Below are 10,785 nucleotides of genomic sequence, written 5' to 3' on the forward strand. Positions count from 1 at the left end.
GTGTGTGTGTCAGGATGGTTTGATGTCACTCGTCTTTTAACAAAATCTTTTATCTGTTTCCACTCTGTTTCTTCTCCGGCTTCTCCACATAGTTGGTGGTTTTGGGATGGCTTTAAATACTATAGTACCCATGAGTCTCTGCTGTATAAAACAATTCATCCCAAATTGATCTAGAATCAGAAAGTAAATTTAGTTCCAGTATCAGGTTTCCACAAATCTTGTGCAGGACAGAAACTGAAGTTCTGTAATTAGATGTGCGACTGGATATTTATTAGTGAAATGCACCATAGTTGTTGTAGTTAACTTCTCTACTTCAGTTTTTATGTCCACAGGCCTCTTGTAGCTTTGACTTTTTATGACAACAGCTGATATTTTACAGCTACAGTTGTAGCATTTGTTGAGTAATTAAATAATTCCCCTGCTCTATGTAACTATATTTCAGAAGCTGCTTGTTTAAAGAGAAATAATCTTTGAGAAAAGTTTATCAAAATAATTATGCTATTGAGTCTTCCTTGTTTCTGTAACTCAGTGTAGTCATTTTCCCCTTCTTCTTCATTGTCCCCAAAATCCCAAAATTCAGTAACTCACTTTCTATGAACAAGAATAAAACTAATAGACAACAAATGCAGTGAAGCTTGGACTGAAAGTGCTACTTGGAAAAAATCAGACACACATATAAGGCCTATAATCATTGATGTCTGCAGAAATGCATCCCATCTCTATTGGGCTTTAAACAACATACTGACGTCATGAGCCACCAGAACATTCACCCAAATAATGGCAGTCAACCTAATTAACATAATTAGGGTTAAGTTAGTGCTTTTACTGACTTTTTAGAGGAACATATATCTGCCCATTAACATATATCCATCCATTAGCTAAAACTGCTTATCCATCTAACCTGCATGTCTTTGGACTGTGGGAGGAAACTGGAACACACGAAAGAAACGCATGGGGTAAACAAGCAAACTCCACACAGAAAGACGTGAACCAGCTGATAGGAACCCTTTGAGGCGATCAGCACTGCGGTGCTGTCCCAGAAAAAATATACAGATTAGTTTCATATAATTGTTATGTATGTTTTATGTCCCCAAACAATTAAAAAGCCATGTTTTCTGCTGCATCAAGAGTTTCAGCTCAGTCTGCAGTGAACGAGGCCATCTTGTGCTGAGGTGAGCTCCCCAGTAATCGTCCAATGATACAACCTGGAGATAGAACTTGATAGTAAACACACATTACTGAGTGTAAGCCTGTGGAAGAAAAGTTCTTATTAAAACATCAAATAGTTGAGTGTAACATCCCTGTTTTATACAACTAAATTGCAATAATAAATACAGTATGTTCTGTAAGAAACACAATGCTGCCTGGATATTGTTTTTATCAACATAATTGATCATATGATCACATGATCATATCTGGCACACTCACAAAATGTTGGTATTAAAAGGTTAAATGCTTATAGTGAGTTGTCACTACAATAAAACTGAAAACAAAAAACAGTATATAACTGAAATTTCTTGAAGGTGCAGTTGGTAACCAGATTAAATTTTGCTAAATTCAGCTGTAATATTCAAATGTTTAAAAGAAACACCACAACAGTCCAAGATTTGTAAAAAAAAAAACAACAACAACAAAAAAAAAAAAGTTGAATGTCTGATTCATGGTTATTCGGTTTTTGGGTACAACATTTGGTTAAAACACTCAAACCAAACTCCTGGTTTAAGGCACTGTTGAGTTCTTATTAAACACCTCTGGACTCTGTACATTGTTGACATTTGTTTGTGTGTCAGGGACTTATGATGTCTCATGAGAGACTATGCTAAATGGGATCATATTTATTTAAAAGACTAGACAGGATAACATGTTCCTGAAATACAGAAACAAAATATTAGTAAACAATTAAAGGTGCATTTGCACGATGAAAGCTCAGATGAAGGTGATTTGTGTCTGTGAGATAATATGAGCTGCAGCAACCGGTCACAGAGAGCACAGATGGACTCTGGGTAGAGCCAGAGATCCCAGTGGATTATGGGTAACACAGCTCGCTGCTGGCATGGTTTATAAACACACACAAACAGACACACAGTGTGTGTATCCATGCATGCAAGCACACACACACTGCTGGCGTCAGAACACATTTGACACCTGAGGTCAACGTCCTGATTTGAGTCTACATGACATGAAAGAGGAGAAGAGAGAAAGCAAGAGAGAGAGGGGGAAGGATGGGAAGAGAAGGAAAGGAAATAAAAAAAAGGACACATGAACTAGAAAAGGAAATGAAAAGAAACAGTGAAACTGGCACAAAGGGAAAGGGATGGGCAAAAAATGAGAAAAAAGAAGAAAGGAATGTAAATGAAAGGAGTACAAAATGAATGAAAGAAAGGAAAGGAAAAGTGCGAGGAAAAGAAGGGAAAGCAATGAAATACAATAAAGGAAATGAGGGAACAAATGAACAAGAAGAAATGAGAGAAAAGAAAAACAATAAAAATGAAAAGAAAATGATAAGAGAACAAAGGGCAAATGAGGAAAACCACTGGGAGCCACTGAGCCAGCTTTTTCCTTTAATATTTCCATGTCTACATTTGCTTGCAACAGAATTTAAATTGTGATCTTCTTGTTTTTACTGTACTTGTAAAGTATTGGATCTAGATTAAAATAAATTGCAATAAGAATATGAAAAATATCGCAGGCCAAAAAAATGAAAATGATAGGGCCCAAAATTAACTCCTGAGGAACTCCAAACCTATTTTTGGACAAAAATAAAGATACACAAATACAGTATCTGTGGAAACACACTGTGGTATCAGCTCATTATGAGGTATTTAATCATACTATACTTATACTTTTCTAATATTTATTGTTCTAACATGTACACAGTTTGAATGTACTTGATGATGTTATTCATCAGCAAATGTGTACAAATATAGATATAGCTTTTTCCTTGCTATATGGAGTTTGTCTTGTATTTAGACAATTTGAGCTGCAGTTGTTTTAGCAGCAGTTATTTTACAGTGTAGCAGCAGCAGCATGCTGTTCTTTCTCTCTCTCCCCTCCCCCATCCTGTAAGTACTGCTCCCTCTATGGCAACCCCCCTATCATTTCCTCCTCTTCCTCCCCTCCACCATTTCATCCACCATCTCCATATCTCCTCCCAGTCCCAGACTCCCTGTCTTCCTCTCTGGCTCATCTGCATCTCCCTGCTGCCATTTCCTCCATCCTCTCTCTCTCTCTCCCACTCCATTTTCATTTTTTCTACCACTCTCTATCATTTCCCTCTCTGTCTGTGTGCAGGACTGCAGGGCATCAGTGTTTGGTCAGTCACGTTAATCAGATTCATTTGCTCCTAAAGACAAATATACACATATGTGGTCTCACATTTAAAACCTCCATAAAAGGAACTTCATTAGCATGGCATCATTGAGATACAGTGGAATGTAACTAACACCAATATTTCTACTTTATACTCTGCTAAATTTATTTGACAGCTTTAGTTTGGTTGCTGGGTGTTGTCTGAAGGGAAAAAGTTGTGTGGTTAAAAAAACACAGTGAAACAATTGACGATGTCGTACGTGAAACATGTGACTTTCTGGGAGAAACAGCAGAAATAGTTTGTCAAACCTGATGGTATTTTGGATCACAGACTGTCTCACTCCTATGGGCAATTTAGAGTCACCAATCAACCTGACATACATGTTTTTGGACTGTGGGAGGAAACCAGAGTACCTGGAGAAAACCCACACAAGCACAGGGAGAACATGCAAAGATGAGATGAAAAACGTAAAGTAGGGGTTATGTATATCGTCCACTGGAAATCTTCCATAGTTAGGTTTTATATTTTGATGATATACAGGCTCTCTTTTTCACTGTTTCTTCACTGCCTCTGTCCACTGCCGCCTCCTCCTCATCCTCCTCTTCCTCCTCCTCAGATGGTTGTATGAAGAGGAAACAGCAGTGTGTCTAAGCCTCAGTTATGTAATAGTAGTCAGATATTAGTCAGGCCCAGGCCTCCTTCTCACACTAAAACTGATCTACAGAAACCACAGAGAAATGCACAGCTCCTAATCTCATCAGCTCAAAGGGTCAGTTCACACAAATACAAAAAAAACATTTTCTCACTTATCTCATGAACTGTATCTTTGGTAGTGGATTATCCACACTAACCGAGACTGGAACAACATGATGCTGATGAATTTTTAAAGTGTCATTATCGAAGCAGAAAGTAGCACAAACTAAACTTCACTCCACTGAATAGACAGATCATTTTAAACCTGAATACATGATACTCAAACTATCTAATCAGAGAATTACATTTTTTGAAAATTTCGGTTTAAAACCTGTTCAAAACCTTGACCACATCCCCTCAGAAATACATGAAGTCAGCACTCTGTACATCACTCAGGGTAGCAGTTATGTAACAGGAGCTGGGATCATCAATATCCAAACTAAGTCAAGACTATGGGTTTTCATTATAAGTCCCCATACAGGAACATGTAAGGTAATGTACAGGAGCGGTCTGGAGATAATCCAATCATTTTGTATGGTGTTTAGTTAGTTTGGGCAGTTAGTTAGTTTGGGCATATATTAAAGCTGAGTAGACCGTGGAAGGTGAGAAGATTTGTCTGTGTTTCACTCAGAGTACAAGGTTGAGGCTGGAAACATCATGTACCAGTGCAGACCGTGAACTTTAAAAACGAACTGGTCCAGAAGATTAGTTACTTGTTTCAGTGCGCTGCCTCCATCAGACTGTCTGAGAGGTTCACATGGGATGTTCTGGATGTAGCTACAGGAGCAGTCATGGGACTAAAAACTTTAAAAGCATTTCAGATGTGAAGTAATATGGTGCAGAGTTGATTAAAGATTTATAAACCGTTCACTCACTGAAGCGTCTCATTGTCTATCTCTTGCTGTCTGTTCTCTGTTTAGTGTAAACATGACTACAGATACCAGCCTCCGATTTGCTTGTTTTTTCTGCAGATGAATTTAAGACAGGTATATAACACATGCTTACATAAGCAAGCAACAGTCTCAGCCAATCAGACATCCTCCTTTGACCCCTCCCTTTGCAGAATTAAGTATGTACTGTTCTCAAGATTATGTGACAAACTCCTCATTACCTTGATTGCCATGAAGTGACAGTTTGCCAGATTTCTAAAACATTATGCAACGTTGGGCCACGATGGCTGGAAAGGGAGCAAGTACAGAGACCCTGATTGGCTAGCTTAAAAGCAGGAAGATCATGATCAGCTGCTGTGGATATAGATAGAGACACAATTAACAAACTCATGTAATGCAGTTGTTAAAAAATGAGGCATTTTTGAGAAAAATGTTTATTTTTATGTCTCCTGATTTATTATATCTATTGTCTTTCTGTTGATTTCAGTTGCTTTCAATGCTAACTTATATTAGTTTCTAGTGAAGTCATTACTTTAGATAAACCCATAATATTATTAGAATAAAATCAGAGAAGCTGATTATTTTGAGAAGATTTCATGTGCCTGTTTTGGCATTTTATGAGAGTCCAGAAATACTATCCAGTTTTCACAATATGAGAATATTTTTTGTGTAAACTTCTTTCTTTAAATATTACAACTGTAGTCATAAGTCCTCTCTAAATATAACATTGTTTCACCTTACATTTTCAGTTCAACCTTGAAAATTTTTTGATTCTCTTGTTTTTTTTTTCAAAGTTTCTTTTCCCTTTTCCTTCACACTGGCACTAATGCTTAGTTGTAATATGACTGTATTTGTGTATCTTGTTCAAAGGCATTCTGGGAAATGTAGGAAAACAGAAGTAGACGTAAATGAGACAGACTGAAGTGAGCTCACCAATGAAAACTTACTTCACCAAATACTTACTAAAATGTGTCAACCATTATAGAAATGTAGTTCCGTTATAGTGGAGGATTTCCACATGAAGGAGCACTGTGATGCATTCAGGGAACAAGTTTGTACATTCAAACAGACGTAAACTACTGTAAACACTATAAGCCACTCATAAGGTGATAAAGGGTCAGAGGTCACTGCGGCAATGTGTGTAGTGACGTTATATGATAATAAAGAAAAGAGCAAAATTTCTGACTGGAAATAATTAGTCTTTTAGCAAATGTTTCACAGTTACTGAATTATGAATCAACATATTACTGCCATGAGAAAATAAAATTAATATTACTTATTTGATGCATATTTTTTCTTCCTGTGAAATAAAAAAATAGAATAATCCTTTTTTGCCAGAGGGGATCAGGAATAACCAACCATCTGCAGGATTGACTGCCACTGAGACTCAGAGCTGCAAAAGATCTGAGAAACAGTGGCAAACACTAGGCCACAAGCTTTAAGTACTTGTACTACTACCTGTAGTACTTCACCAGATTTCAGATGAAAACATTTAACTTTTTACACCCCTACATTTAACAGTTGTAGGTACTGATTCTAAATTAAGATGTTACAATAAGACAAATAAAAATACCAGTCCAGTTTAACAAATGGTAATTCAGATGACTGAATGCAATATCCAGAAAACTACCAAACCAATTATTAACTGAATTATATTGAAGTATATATTGTGGTTGTGTTATGTACATCAACATATCATCTGCATAAAAAGATATTTTGCAAATAATTCTACTTGTACTGTGGCCACCTCTAGCACTGGTAATTCATTCAACAAATTAGTCTCCTGTTAAATGTGAATAATATTGCAAATAATTATTTGAATTCTTGATCAAACACTTTTTCTGCATTTACTTACAGTAAATGATTAACAGCTCACAGTCATTGCATTATCTTTAACAAAACATAAACACAAAAACTTAATTTTGGGGGGCCAAAGAAAAATGAATATGGCCATTACCTGGATTTGCTGCTTTTGAGAATTCAGTTTTGTCTAATACTGTGGACATTTTAATGTTGTTTATGTGTGAACATCATGGGCTAAAGTGCTGTCCCAACATAAGACATCATATCACTGTGAATGTGTATAGTTCTGCTGTATAAAAATAAAGGTAATAATATTTATTTTTCTTCTCAAAAGTTGCAAAAATTTTCTGCCAGTTGTTTTTAGTAAAATCATTTGGTGAACACAAAAAAAACATATAATACTATTATGTTTTAAATTGACATATCAAAAGTGTTAGCAAACAGTAGCTTGTTAGCTGTAATACAGCAACATCATCGTTCATTTGGAGTAGAATTTTGGGGCTTTCCCACTAGCACTACTTGGCTCGACTCGACTCGACTCGACTCGATTTTTTAAAGGTTTTCCATTAAGGGACGACAACAGACTGTGGACCACTGATTGGCCAGGGCGTGATGTCACTGGAAGAATCATGAGCGCAACGTACAACTGCTCAAGAATCAAACCCCCTATTTTTAAAAACGGGCGACAGTGACCATTTGTTTTCCATTTGCGAGGAAAAAGGCTAACGCTACTCACATATAAAAGACATCACGGCAGTTTCACACCGCCGCGTTATGACGACCCTACCCATGTTGAGGTGGTACTCGATTGCAATGGAAAATGACCAAAACCGAGTCGAGTTGAGTACAGACGAGTAGTGCTAAAACTGTATAATGGAAAAATGGCATTTGTGTTCACTTGATGAACTGGCTCTGTTTTTGGTCTCTACCAACTCCGGAAGGAAATATCTGGATCTTTAAGTGCAAAATATTCTACTCTGTTAACCAGCTAGTGTCTAACTGTGTCTGTGTGCTGCTTGCTGCTGAGCAGGTAGTGTATGGTGTTTATTTTATAATAGAACAAAATAGCTGCCCACTGCAGCTGAAAACTACTCTGTAAACTATAACGCTCTGTAAAGCCAAAGGGAGCTGTGGTTGCAGCTGATAATTCACTGCAGAATCATCAATATCAGAGACACCTTTCATATTGTTTTTATAGTAATTAAATCTGGTATTATAAAATATGCATTATATGGCTGATTTAATTATATCTCTCTCTCTATATATATAACACAGTTAAGAGACTAATAGAATTTAGGGCATAATTTTAGAGACCCTTGACTTAATCTGATGTATCATGAGCAGCATGGTACAGTGTGTAATTTTTAGGTGTTTCTGATGTTTTAACATGGACTAAACAGAATTACAAGGTCATGATCAGATATAATAGGATTTGATTATGTGATATTGTTTTCTGTACATTGATTAAAAATAGGAGGATGATGTAGAGTTTTTCGTTCAGATCACAGAGGGAGTCAAACAGTGTCTTTTACAGTTGAAGTGTATCTCATCAGCTCCTGCTCACCCACAGGGCTGGTGAAACCTTTGCTAACACACTGACAGTGACGACAGAGATGGTTGAGATGTGTGTTTTCCTGAGGACAATGATCGCCGCAGGGTGTGTTGATGACAGCAGCTGATTGGTGGACAGAAGTGTCTCTTTGTTACAGGTCTTATCTGCTGAGAACAGATGTGTTCCCTGTCATTGTGTCCTGTTTTCCCATCATCCTCAACAGCAGACATATAGAAAAACATCTGAAATACAGCACTGCATTACCCTGACAGTTACTGAAGGCAGCTGGAGAGGTGGAGGCACACCAGGGTTAGAGGAGCAGCAGTCAAATCACTGTTAGACACTGCTAAACCACATGAGACATGGTTGGGCCCTCTTAGTGCTTAGTCAGACCCTCTATGACTCTGTTAGAACCTTGTTGTTAGGTACAGTTCAAAACTAGTTAGCTGCAGTTGTGCAGTTAGATGCATGATAGAACCAATTAGACCATTTTTAGATTCCAAATGACATAGTTAGGCCCTTGTTAGATTTCATTTAATCCTTCGTTAGTCCCAGTTTTGACTTTGACAGACTACTGTAGGAACCCACTATAGACCCTTGTAGGGTGTTGTTAGTCCCATGTAGTTCTGTGCCCATATTTAGAGCTCACCAAGTCCTGTTAAATCATTTTAGAACCAGTTACATGTTTCTAGACCTGTGTTAGACCCTTGTAAAGTTCTGACAGATTTTTTGGCCAAAGTCTTTAGTTCCTTAATTCCAGTACTAGACTCTGGTAAAGCTGGTCCTATATTTTTAGACATAAATGTAGACATCAATGTAGGATTCTGGCAAACCCTAGTAAACCTTACTTAGGCTCGACAGAGCCCTCTTACACCTATTTAGGTGATGTTGTACTCTTATTAGATCCTACTAGACCAGGGGTGTCAAGCTCCAGTCCTCCTTTTTTACAACTATCCCTGCCCTTGCACCTTCTGACTGGATGAACACAACTGATCCAGGTAATAATCAGTGGGTAGAGCAGAGACTGGAGCTTGATACCTGTACAGACCCTTTTAACTGTTAGATAGACCCAGTTAAAACTTTGTTACTCATAGTTAGATCCCTGTCAGACATTATTATGGTTAAGCCAGTTGGACCCACTTAGGCCCTGGTTAACCTCAACAGGCAATATTTGACCTTAGTTGGACTCTTGTCTAGCTAAGATGTGATGAGCACCACCTGTGTGAACAAACATATAAAAGCATACCTGCACTAAAAGCATGATTGAAAGTCATTGGTTAACAAATGTTTGTTTTAACCTGTTTAAAGTAACAGGTGGACAGGACGAACTGCATCAGACATGCATGGTCATATCTGCCATGTTTTCTTTTTTGTCCTGGTGTGTGTATGCGACTGTGTGTGTCTGTGTGTGTGTGGATGATGGAATTTTCTGGCCTCTGGTCTTTGGCACTGTTGTGTAGATGAGCGTCAGAACTGTGAGCATGCCGTTAGCTGACATCATTAGCATCTCACAGACACACACACAGACACATGAGCACACAGAGTGCGGGCTGTTGGCAGGGTGGATGGAGAAAGCTGCCATCAGTCTCCATGGGAGACAGCAGATCCAGGTGGACAGATCTGAGCAGGACACAGAGCCACAGAGACCTGATGGTCATTTTTATCACTGTTCCTTCTCCTACTTTTTTTTTCCCACACTAATATTTTTTTCTGAATGGCTATTGTCATTAAAATTGTGAAATCTGTGCAAGTGAATGTTGTCTCACATGTTCTAGTGCTGTGACTCATCCTATGATGGTGTCTAACTCACTATTGCCATCTATATATTTATTTAGGAAGGTCAGCAGTGAACATCACAGTGCATTTTTTTCTTGCATTTTGATTCTCAATAATTCAACATTGATCAGTTTCCCCACTAGTATTCTGAAGCAATAATATATGTATAATAGCCTGTACAAATGCAAATGCAGGTATCCAGAATTCACAACAAAGCAGATGGAAAACATACATATATCATTTTCTAAACCCCTAAAGGAATTTGTTTATAAGTTTTTAAGTTTTGATCATAAAAGAGTCTATTTTATCTAGAATTAGAATTTAATCTCGGGTATAGATCACTAATCATTTTTGTGATTTCGATGAGTTCTCCCCGTTAAATATGCACAACCTGAAGCTGCATTTTAACTAGAAACCTTATGCCTGTTTTTTCATGAGCTAAAGGCTACATAAAAACACAGCTTGACTACAGTACCCATAATCCCCCAGTATGGTGGTGGGGTGGATATCTCTGTGTATCACAGTATCCATATACTTTCCAGCCAGGCTTTGGGTGTAACTACAGCATCCCATAATGCCTCTGGCGCTGGCTGCTTGGCTGCAGCAGCATTGCAGATGGGTCTAGACCTCCGCCCGCAGCATAACAGCTTTACTGGCTGATTCAAGGCTTCTATTTTTATCTGCACATAATGCGTTTACTAACCTGGTTTATAAGGTTTGTTTAGCTGTGATTTGACCTGCTGCGAGAACTCGACTGCTCT

This window comes from Mastacembelus armatus, chromosome 8 (genome assembly GCF_900324485.2).
Source record: "Mastacembelus armatus chromosome 8, fMasArm1.2, whole genome shotgun sequence".
Lineage (NCBI taxonomy): Eukaryota > Metazoa > Chordata > Actinopteri > Synbranchiformes > Mastacembelidae > Mastacembelus > Mastacembelus armatus.